Source organism: Mytilus trossulus, chromosome 12 (genome assembly GCF_036588685.1).
Source record: "Mytilus trossulus isolate FHL-02 chromosome 12, PNRI_Mtr1.1.1.hap1, whole genome shotgun sequence".
In the NCBI taxonomy this organism is placed as follows: Eukaryota; Metazoa; Mollusca; class Bivalvia; order Mytilida; family Mytilidae; genus Mytilus; species Mytilus trossulus.
In genome coordinates, this window is record NC_086384.1 from 15,106,471 (window position 1) to 15,118,011 (window position 11,541).

Below are 11,541 nucleotides of genomic sequence, written 5' to 3' on the forward strand. Positions count from 1 at the left end.
TTGAAAGCAAACCGTAGAATACTTTAATTCCCGCTTAGATATGCACGGGTGAATCCACACATGCTAATTACTACGCATAACTGTAGAACGTTATACACTTAAAAGACTTTTCATATCAATTGCACTTTTTTTTATTCAGACGATTTGTATGGCATTAACCATCATAAATTTTCTTCAACATGGTCAAGTCGTTTGATTTATCTAGCTAAAGATTGCCGCAACCAAAGGTAATGAGTTGTATACGCAATGATTATTGACTCAACCCTCTAACTAAGTACAAGTTTAGTACTGTTTCTGCAAAAAGAATGCCGATTGTAAAAAAAAAACCACAACAGTGTATATGAATACTATGAGGACACACCATATATTATTTACCGGTGGTACGTTAAAACCTGTCAAATACCTCCCGCTACTAACAATAATATCAAAAAGAAGAAGATATACTTTGACTCCAATTTAGGCAACGACCCCGAATGAACAACTGTCAAGGATGTGAACATATCTTGGTCAACGTCCGACATTAAAATGTCCGATTTCGTATAAAACATGAAGAGCCTTACAAAAGTACCTGAAAACTTTCATAACAGTTAATGATTTATTATGAATTTTGTCATGTAAGTAACAAAGAAAAACATGTTTATAGCTTGGATGTTTTACATAATCATAGTCGATTTGTTTCATGTTCTGTAACACGTTTGCTGATAATAAAGTCGACTGTTAATTGTTTTTGTCTACATCATTATTTATTTCATACTGTTTATAAATCATTCATTTTCTCAGCAACAAAGAAGTAAATGTTTTGTACACTTTATTTAAGTGTCTTTTTCAAATGCTTGATCGTTTGTAACGATCATTTTCTTTGAATAACCTCAACAATTTACATAACATATATTCTCAATTAATGGTACCAACATATGCGTAGTGTGCAGACGATGCACGTCAAATTTCAAATGTGTGATTTGAAGTTTTTTTCTGTGAGTTACATTAGAATGGAGATAGCAATTATTTTATTTTTAAAGCTCCGACGGCATCAAAGTGTGGTTTCAAGGTCGCAAATATACTGGCTGGGCTAAATTAAACTTAATTTGCAATCACCAAATTGTCATTGATACCGTCAGAGCTTAATATACAACACAGATGGTCATTTTCATATGTTTGTATTTCTCTGAAATGATAAAGTGCTGCAGGAGAGTCATCTGAGCTTCAGCAGCGAAAATTGATATCGATTACAATATTTCTTTATTTTTCCAAGATAATTTGTTAAAAAAGAGGGACGAAAGACACCAAAGGGACAGTCAAACTCATAAATCTAAAACAAACTGACAACGCCATGGCTAAAAATGAAAAAGACAAACAGATAAAAACAATATTACATATGACACAACATAGAAAAGTAAAGAATAAACAACACGAACCCCACCAAAACCTAGGGGTGATCGCAGATGCTCCGGAAGGGTAAGCACATCCTGCTTCACATGTCACACCCGTCGTGTTGCTTAAGTGATTACAAATCCGGTAAATAGTCTAATTCGGTAGGTCACATTTATGAAAGGGAGGGGGATTGTAGTTACGACGTAAGGAAAGTTATAAACTGTTACAAATTTCATAACAATATATAAAAAGAAGATGTGGTATGATTGCCAATGAGACAATAGACCATAATGACACAACCATTAACAATTATAGGTCGCGGTACGGCCTTACACTATTATTTGTACTGGCTAGAAATGTTTACACTAATAACATTAACGGTACCAATTTTTCTGCACCAGATGCGCATTTCGACAATACATTATTCTTCAGTGGTGCTCGTGGCCAAAATATTTGAAATCCAAAGCTTATATAAAAGATGTAGAGCTATAATCCAAAAGGTCCAAACAGTCCACCAACAGAGACTTCGACCCAGTGGTAGTATAACATTAACGGTACCAATTTTATGCACCAGATGTGCAAAATTCATCCTGTTTCACCAAAACCTCACCGAACAGTATTGTTTGTTGATATTTTCTTAAATGAAATGTTAAAACAGTAGATTTCAAATAGCAGTACTCAACCATCTTGGTTAACCTCTGCTTCTTCGTAATTCTATGTTGGGTGATTTTGCAGCATTTGTTCTGACAGTTTTTTGTATCCTATTCTTGTTTTGAATACAGTTTTTTGCGCATCAGGATTCATCCGTACTAAAAAAACATAAAAACACAAAAGTGGGATTTTTTGCATGAGGGAGATACATTCCTTATTTTATAATAATTTCTAACATTTTGTAAGAGCAAATTTTAATCACACAAAAAATCCGTATTTTCATTGGCTGGTGATACCCTCGGGGACTAACAGTCCACCAACAGAGACTTCGACCCAGTGGTAGTAATAACATTAACGGTACCAATTTTATGCACCAGATGTGCAAAATTCATCCTGTTTCACCAAAACCTCACCGAACAGTATTGTTTGTTGATATTTTCTTAAATGAAATGTTAAAACAGTAGATTTCAAATAGCAGTACTCAACCATCTTGGTTAACCTCTGCTTCTTCGTAATTCTATGTTGGGTGATTTTGCAGCATTTGTTCTGACAGTTTTTTGTATCCTATTCTTGTTTTGAATACAGTTTTTTGCGCATCAGGATTCATCCGTACTAAAAAAACATAAAAACACAAAAGTGGGATGTATAAATACTATGAAAGTACACCTTATATCAATCACCACTAATACTTTTAAAAACTTTCAAATACATCCTGCTACTAACAATATTTCAACGGACAGGGAGATATAAATTGACTGCCATTGGGGCAACTACCAGAATAAAGCAACAGTCCAGGGTTTGAACATGCCAAGGTTATTGTCCCGACAGTACAAAGTCTGTTCATCCCATATTTCATAGTTCGTGCAGTCCCTTATAAAAGTACTTGTAACATATCATAAAATGTCAATGAATTCATTTGAATATTATGACAGAAATAACATAGAAAAATATATACAGCTGGGATTTTTTAAATGAACATTTTAGATTTGCGTCATGTTCTGTAACACATTAGTCAATAAAAACGTTTTATATTAACTTTTCTTTGTCTACATAATTTGTTGAAAACGTACAATGTCTAGTGTATATTCAAATTATGTCTGTATTGTAGAAACTGTAACGAATATGTGTGATTTACCTTTTACCAGAGAGATATTACTGCAAGGGGAGCCAAAAAAAAAAATATATCCTTGGAAAACTACAAGATTTCTAGTTAAAAATAAAATTGGAAACACGTACGTGTAAATAGTACATTCTTACTTTCCATTTTTTATGGGAAATTTCTTATTCATACCCGTTGAATATGTAAAGTTTCCAAGAGCAATATAATCATTTTTTTTCATTTTGAAATTCTGCATTTCGTTTAAAATATATTCTTTTAGTTTACTCTTTTTCATGAAAAAAAATATATGCTTTAATTAGGAAAACTTTTCTTTTGTATCACTAATTGGTCGTGTTCTTGCCTCAAATTTAACTTTTTTAAAGTTGGTACACGGCTGTGGCGTAATCGTCAGTTTACAAAAAAAAATTAGGTGATATGAAAGGTCTTAAATTTAAGATAAGAGGATAGATGTTTGCATTTTGTTGCCTGCTTCACTATGATTTTGAGATGATGAACAGCACTGTTCCTTGGTTTGAATTTTTAGGGATGTTTTTTGTACATGTACCAATTATAAATCAATGCATTTTGTTCAATAAGTAATGTTGATTACTGCTAAAAACAAACATATGCAGTTATCTTACACTGTGTATAGGAAAGTGAAAATAATATTGTTTGGAAATTGAATAAATTAACACCAACAAACAAGTGTTTAATTTGAATACTTTAGACAAAAGTTGATTAAGAAATGTTTGTTTTACTATTCCCCTGAAAGGACAAAGTATTGCAGTACAGTTAGCTGAATTTATATAAAGATTTGAATCCTAATAGTTTTAAAAAATACATAATAGAAATTTCATATAAATTGGTTTTGTATTTGGTGATTTGTTGTTCAAATCGTTTAAATTATCTAGCTGACATTTTAGATGGTGACGTGACCTTGTCACTATCTTATGGTGTTTATATCTCAACTTGAACGATTCGCTCGTGTAAGTAACAAATGTTTTAGATTTTAACAAGAGAAATTCATGTATTACTAAAACATTATTACACCAGGTTTTTCGATATCACAAACTAGTCAAAACATTTACTTAATTTTATCATCGGTATAAGGACATTATTCGTAAATTTAGCTCCACATGCAGACTTCTTATACGTTCGGGTATATCACATCCACTTTTTAATGGAAATATTCTTTATAAAGCACAAAGGTATCAATATTCACCTCCAAAACTAACAAAACCTTTGAATAGACTTATTAAGAAGGGATATAGTTACGATACTGTTGTCAGGTCATTAAAGATTGCATGGCGTTAATATTGATTCACTTTTAGGGTCTTTGCATCGGAACTAAACACATTTATTCAAAAACCAGTTGATTGCATGACACGGGTTATGTTCCTGTCATATATGTTATGATGGTATGATACTAAATCTCTTAAGGGAAGGATTGTGCCTGATGTTTATCTGATGAAATCATAATCTTTCAGTCAGTTTAATTGAAGTCTGGAGCTTGCATGTCAGTTAACTGCTAGTAGTCTGTTGTTATTTATGTATTATTGTCATATTGTTTATTTTCTTTGGTTACATTTTCTGACATTAGACTCGGACTTCTTCTGAACTGAATTTTAATGTGCGTATTGTTATGCATTTACTTTTGCTGCATTGGATAGAGGTATAGGGGGAGGGTTGATATCTCACAAACATGTTTACATGTAACCCCGCCGCATTTTTTGCGCCTGCCCAAGTCAGGAGCCTCTGGCCTTTGTAAGTCTTGTATTATTTTATCTTTAGTTTCTTGTGTACAATCTGGAAATTAGTATTGCGTTCATTATCACTGAACTAGTGTATATTTGTTTAGGGACCAGCTGAAGGACGCCCCCGAGTTAGGGAATTTCTCGCTACATTAACCTTTTGGTGACCTTCTACTGTTGTTTTTTCTATGGTCGGGTTGTTGTCTCTTTGACACATTCCCCATTTTCATTCTCAATTTAATTTTGCCTCAACAAAATGTTATGAATTTTATACGCAATGTTTATTGCCTCAAAATTTAGATCAACGACAAAGAGTAGTGTCACGTTTACTGTTCTTCAGTCCAATGCCCTTGTAACTTGATATCATATGCAAACAGGGCATCATCCAAGTCCCATGGAAACATTCCTTATGCAACTTATTTGATGTGGGTGGTTGTATTTGAAACTGATGAAAATGCATTTAAACTTTGAATTTTTGAAATACTAAGGTTGTATTTGGCAAAACTTATTGAAATTCGTGGTCCTCAATTCTCTGCCACTTCATTTGGCCTATTAAACATTTTTGATGCGAGCGTCACTGCTGAGTCTTAAGTAGACGAAACGCGCGTCTGATGTAAATATAAAATTTTAAACCTGGTCTTTATAAAGAGTTTATTTACAACCACTGGGTCAATGCCACTGTTGGTGGAGATTTAATTCCCCAAGGGTATCACCAGCCCAGTAGTCCGCACTTCTGTGTTGACTAGAGTTGTCATTAATATGTTTATAACTATAAATTTTTGGTCCTCAAGACTTTTGAACTTCATTTTGCCTTGAAAACATTTTTTGATTCGAGCGTCACTGGTTTGTTTTAGTAGACGAAACGCGCGTGTGGCGTTAATATACAATATATAATTTTAATCCTGGTATCTATAATGAGTTTATTTGGGAAGTAGTGTTCTAATGTATTTGTATACGACTGCAAACCTTTTTTGTATGTATAATTGTATGATAATAAAGTCGTTCGGAGACACATTTGGTTTCCGGACAATAAGATAAGTTTAACTAGTAGGTCTTGTGTTGAAAAAATGTACTTCTGACGTATTAAAATTTTGAACTTGTTACCTTTTGTTGGCTGTTGTTCGTGTGTTTCTTTGTCAATTGTGTTCTCCAATTTATTGATATTGTAGTCCTGTGGTGTTGTGTTGTCATTTTGATGTTATATTTCACATGCCACAAAATAAGGTTCAACCCACCATTTTTTTACTTTAAAAATGTCCTGTACCAAGTCAGGAATATGGCCATTTCTATATTATACTTCGGTTATGTGTGTGTTACATTTTGACGTTGCGTCGTTTGTTTTCTCTTATTTTTGAGTGTAAATTTTGCGATAAGACGTGTCACAGTACTTGTCTATCCCAAATTCAAGTATTTGGTATCTTTGTTATTCTCGTGGGATTTTGTCTGATGCTTGGTCTGTTTCTGTGTGTGGTAATTGTAGTGTTGTGTCGTTGTTCTCCTCTTATATTTAATGCGTTTTCCTCAGTTTTAGTTTGTTACCCCGATTTTGTTTTTTGTCCATGGAGTTTTGAACAGCGGTGTACTAGTGTTGCCTTTATTTTGTAAGTGAATAGATCTCTGTCGAATTTCACGTCTTGAGAGACCAAGCGATGCTCTTTGATTTAACGTCTTTCTTGTGTCGTAGATAGGTGTGCAAGTGAATACCAATACATTAGCTACTTCAGTACTTAATTGATAGACGATGTTTGGCTACTCCACTCTTTTCATAAAATTCAGACTTTTTCATATATTGCGTAGGTAAGATGTAACCTTGTCAGATATTGTTTGGGTTCTATATGGTATGTAATGTACGTAGGAGTGGAATACTAAAATGACATAAAACACATTGGTTGATACAAACACCATCGGCAACGCCAAGAAAGATGACAGTATGGCTACTTTATTGACTTTTTCATATGTTTCTGATAGTTTCCCAACCTTTTCACATATTTGCAAGCTTGAAAAAGTGTAAAAGTGACATAATTCAGCTGACGTTCCATTAACTGGTTTATATGAAGTGCCCCCTCTCGAGTTTTGACTAGACTAAGTGAGAAAGTAACATATTATGCATGTTATAAGAAGTACTGTGTACATTCCTCTATCGTGGGAAACCAATTTTGGTGGTTTTTGTGGATGACTTTATCCACAAATGTAATTATATAAGCGTCGAACGAAATAAAACACCCGTTGTCCATATCCAGACATAGAAAGATCCACATGAAGGTTTCAATACTGATTTCATTTAGAGAATATATGGAATATCGTCATATCTGAGAAAAATATTATTTTAATCCTTATGAACTTCAACTGCAGACAGAATTATACCCATTTGATCTTTTTTAACCTGAGCTGTACAAATTTTGATCTTTTAATTCTCATAAAAAAAATATTTTTCATCGATGAAAGTCAAATTTCCGGTATTGATATGCTATGATAAAATGTTAGCCTCATAATTTAGGAAATAATCAATCAATGCCTTTTAGTTGTTTTTGTCGTTCGATGATACAGAACCATAACCCATGTATTATTGCAAAGGCGTCATAGACATATGAGTTTTAAGTTCGTTTGGTACCTTTCGATTCCTTTTGCTACGCCATCGACCGTTTGTTTATTTGAAAAAGAACGTGTAAACGATATACGGTTGGACAGATATTTCAAGCCCTGGTCAAACTGTCACGTTTCAAAAGCTACGTTTTATTGCGTTTTGAAAGTGTAGCGAAACGGGAATATACGTAACGCAACATATCGAAACATAGTGATTCTTTTTTTAAACGGGACCTGCTTTGCATGTTTTGAAAATATAACAACAAACGTAGCGAAAATTGAAACGAAATAGAAATCTAGTAAATACGTATTAAGGCTTAGCGGAACGTGAAACATGTGCTTAATACGTATCGAATTGTACCAATATGTAGTGGAAACGTTGGTCTTCATGTCCTTATACGTAGCAACACGTGATTAGAACGTAACACAAACTAAGTAAAACCTAGCTATCAAAATAACGGGACATTTTTACACGAAACGCAGCATTTTAAAACGTAGATCAATGTGACAATATTACTGGGGCTTTAACGTACTTTTAGGTGTAATACCACCAAATCATGGCACGTCACATCCAGTTGTATACGAAAGTAGGTCTAAAAAAATATTCACTTCAATTTGACAGTTTTTTTTGCACTTAAATTTTTCTGAGTCATAAAGATTTATGTTGGGTGTCTAAAAGCATCATTCCTATTTTATTTGATGGTCTTATAAAAGTTAAGGTTATGTAGTTACCAAAGCAGGTACATTGTAACCAGTAAATAACTGGGTAAAAGTATGGTTGTTTACTTTTGGTGATGGTTACTTTCTTAAATGCAATGAATTTTCACTGTAGCACTGGAAAAGATTAAACTTTATACATGCAAAGTATTATTTTGTTGTCATAAAGGTAAATACTGTACTTTTTTTTTAAATGCCAATTTAACAAAGACTAATGGGGGAAAATCAATGGTGGTATAACACCTATTTAGGGAAACTACATGTGCACTCGTGGCCTTATTTTACTTTCATTTATAAAAATTATTACTAAACCGATTCATGCATTGTAAACATGGACTATTCGGAATGGATTGAGACACAGAAAGCACATTTGAGGTAAAACTGCCTTGAAATGGGTGTTTACGGGTGTTAGCTAAGTCAAATGGGTGGACAGACAAAGCTGTATTCAGTTTACTGTGTCAAATTTAACATCACCCTTACAGTTTTGTTTATACAACATGTGAATTTTCATTTCAGTGTTAACCATGTTCTGATGAGCAGTCTGTTGAAAAGTCTTATATGTGAATTGGTCTGCAGTTGACACTTCAGCATTACAGTATGCATCAACTAATGTCATGTTATTTTTTGTGTTTTGGTCGCAAAAGTTACACATGCCATTGTGCCGTCTGCATTTTGCACCGACAAAACATCACCTAATATGTATTTGCCCTAGACTTATACACATCAGAATCCAGTCTCACATACTTGTACTTAAACTTTATAATTCATACTATTTCTTTTTTACCAGCATTCCAAGGGAAATAACACTTTTTAAAAACATTTTGAGGTATGTTTTATTACTCTTTCTCCCCATTTTCTTATATAAAATACAAGAGAGTGGATTGTTTTGTGTAAATCTATTAGAAATATATTGTTATAAGTAAATAAAAAGACTTTGATACCAGTGATAATACCAGTGATAATAAATGATTGACTGAAAGGGAACAGTAGGTGGAATAGACCAAAACTCAAGTTACACATAAGGGCAAATAGAAATTTTCCTGTAGACTGTTAATATTTATAGAGACAGTTCTTTCAGCTAAAACACTTACTTATTGATTTAACATTACATTTATTTCATTTTTTGGGGAAACTAGTCACATTTTTTTTTATTTTTTAGACAAAAGATATCAAGATATAAAAAAGACGGAGAAAGGAAAAATGGACCCAAACAGACCAAAACAGACCTTCAAATAAGCTCTAAAAGGTGCAATAAAATTGTTTATCATATTAAAGTTGTATTTTGTGTCCTATTTAATTGTTTTATTGCATAGATCATGAGTATATGATCAGATATTAGTCTGCAACACTGCATTTTATAATGATACACTAAAATTATGGTTTTTTGAAAAAAATAAATAGAAATCGTCGTAGGATATGGCCTTACATTATAGTGGTTTTCCATGAAACTATAGCTCTGACTGAGACAATACATGACAGTTATGCTTGAAATAACTTGCAATTGGAAGGAAAAATCATACATTAAGTGTATTTGATATTAAAGTGTTCTTTAGGTGTAATTCCACCAAATCATGGTACGTCACGTCCGGTTGTATACGAAAGTAGGTCTGCATTTCAAAAACATGTGTGTAAGATGTACCAGTTGCGTCCCCTTATAAAAATGGCGCACACATTTTGAAGACGATTCAAAAGACGAAAAACTGACCAATATATGTCTTTAATGGTTTAATTCGGTTATATTTATGCATAAACAGTGCCACTTATATATGAAGTATGTCCAAAAAAAATCTTTTTTAGCGTAGCCCGTGTTTTAACGACCGGAATCTTTACCGACTGGTCGAAGTGTGAAATCAGTGTCCACCGATTTCGCCATGCCGTGTATAAAGGCTTCAAAACTATAAACGAAGCCATTCAATTTTTTATGGCTGGTAATACTTATCAATTATGTAATGTCATCCCAGTATATGATGACACAACTGTATTTAAATCTCCCACAAATTTTGGACATGCCTGTCCCAATGACACTTACTTTACAATAGATCTATGTGACCCTTCATTCACCATCTAAGTTCAACAAATACTATCTCAAAGTCTTACTAATGAAGACATTGAACCAATCTATGATTGGGACAATACTGATCCAAAACAATTGCTATCAGAAAACAAAAACTCAACCCTTTCAGACACAGAGTTACATGTACAAAATGAACATTTATCAGAATCCAAGCAGGCCGAACTTTCAGTCACAACTCGTACCAAAAATACAATCTTGAAATATGAGTGTTCACAGTCTTGTCACAAATATCAGAATGATCATATGATGAATTGTAGCAAATGTCACAAATGGACACATTATGAATGTACGAAACTACCAATTTATCAACTGTACACACTCGTTAACACTTCTAAACAGTATACATTTGAAGTTTGTGCTGAAGTGCCAACATGAATCATAGAAAAATGGGACAACGTAACCATTCTATCACAAGCTCCCGAATCATCCCCTGCAGTTCTTCAAATTGCCACGCATATTGAGCAAAGTGTTATAACAGCTATAACTAACATCCATCAATCAAATCAAGATGAAATTATTAACACGTTACAGAAAGAGCTCGAAGACAGAAATCTCAATTAAAAAGTTTATGTGACGAATTAGATAAAATGTCAAATTCTCAAGCTCAAGAGAAATCTCAATTAAATGAAAACTATAGCCAGCTTTCAAACAAACTTGATCAAATTTCAAAATACAGTGATGCTATATCCAAAAATCTAAATAACCTTGGTAAACTATTTACAGTCAATACCGACAAAGTGTCTCGCTCATTTAAAGAACTGAATGAACAGAACTGTCAATAGTAATCTTAAAATTACAAGTGAAATTCTGAGTAAGAACTCCACAATCAATAATACTGTCAGTAGAAATTTATCTAGCCTTTGTCAATCTGTGGAGTTACTTGAAACATCAATACCTCTAAAATAAAGTCGCCAGATGTCTCGCTCACGAAGAATATATGATAGTTCAATCCTCAATAGTGATACTTTAAATAGTTACAATACCCTGTCGGACTACCAAGATTCACCAGACGCAGAACAGGAACACATTGAAAGTAAATCAAGGAATTCCGCAATCCATAAAATACTAGTAATGGGCAACTCCCATGCAAAGTACATCAATACAGACTATTTCTAAAAAGATTGTAATGTTGACAAGCTCACATTGTCAACTTTTGAAGAAGCAACTGAGAAAATTAAAAACTCTGATACAGATTATGAATGTGTTTTTATTCATTTCTTTACTAATGATTTGCGCAATAATACACCTGAAGATTGTATACAATTTTGTTCAGATTTAATTGGTGTGATAATTTA